Source organism: Tripterygium wilfordii, chromosome 2, assembly GCF_013401445.1.
Source record: "Tripterygium wilfordii isolate XIE 37 chromosome 2, ASM1340144v1, whole genome shotgun sequence".
NCBI classification, from domain to species: Eukaryota; Viridiplantae; Streptophyta; class Magnoliopsida; order Celastrales; family Celastraceae; genus Tripterygium; species Tripterygium wilfordii.
In genome coordinates, this window is record NC_052233.1 from 5,507,463 (window position 1) to 5,508,666 (window position 1,204).

The window sequence follows — 1,204 nt, forward strand, 5'->3', positions numbered from 1 at the left end:
CTATTTTAAAGTGCTTATCCTGCTTATTTTGCTTAAGGAGACCCGGGAATGGAATGGGTGGAATGTAAGGATTGGCCCCCTTATGGAGAACGGTTGTCTAGTCTTCCTTAGGTGAAGTAGGCTCTGATTTCTCCTTGTCTTATTGAAGCTCTTCATGTTCTTTTTCGCCTACATTCATAATTTCATAAGTGTTATCAACGTCATTATCAATAACCTTACCATGTTGGAGATGAATGGCCTTGGCTTGTTTCGCACCATGTCCTCCAATGTGGTGGTATGTGGATTGGCTAGGTTTTGAGTGTTCTACCAAGAAAAGTTTGGATGTGCCTGGAAACTTGGATTATAAGAGTTAGAGTATTGATCAAGCCTTCGATTCTGATTTTAGGAGTTCATCATGTTCGCTTGCTCTTGCACAAACTCTGCGAAATCCTCTCTTTGAGGCCATGTAATGATAGCATGGCCAGGAACATGGCATATGGCACATAACTCTTGTTGAATTGTATGTTCATTCATTGCTAGAAGCAAGTCTAACTTAATAGCAATGGCATCAACCTGCGATCTTGGCGCATGAGAGTTGGAATTACTAAGTTCATAAACACCAGCTTGCTTACCTCGCACTTTCGAATGTTGGATTTCAATCGCTAGATTGTCAAACAAAGTTTGACATTCTGTTGGAGTCATGTTCTTGATGGATCCCCTTGTATAATTATTGATTGCCTTGCTAGGAATTGTCAGTGCCTTATAGAAAATACTCATCAATACTAGTAAAGATAAAGCATGATGGGGGCATTGAGTTAACAGATTATTGAACCTTTCCCATGCCTCAAAAAATGACTCAACAAGTTGTTGTTCGAATTGCATGATTTTTTCCCTTAGAGCATCTATTTTCTTAGTTGAGAAAAAAAAATTTTGAAAATTTGTTTTCTACCTCAATCCATATAGTTAGTGAACCCGGCCTAAAGCGGTTGAGCCACATCTTTGCTATATCCTTCATAGTGTAGGGGAAAATCTTCATCCTTAAGTACTCCTAAGTAACCCTTGTAGTCAAAGACATGCTAGAAACTATGTTAAAAATTTTACGAATATGACTAAGTGATCTTGAGTTCATAGTTTTAACTACCACCGAAAGTGTGATGCATGAAGGAGATTGTGGAATGGTAGGGATATCAAGATCCCCCATCACCTCAACTTGCATAATTTTCAC

At 38.7% G+C, this 1,204-nt stretch overlaps 1 non-coding gene across 1 annotated transcript; it reads left to right on the forward strand.

The window, feature by feature from the left end:
* Nucleotides 1–773: 773 nt before the first annotated feature.
* Nucleotides 774–881, forward strand: LOC119983874. Its single transcript, XR_005464768.1, has one exon. It is a non-coding gene; the product is annotated as a small nucleolar RNA R71 (small nucleolar RNA).
* Nucleotides 882–1,204: the final 323 nt, after the last annotated feature.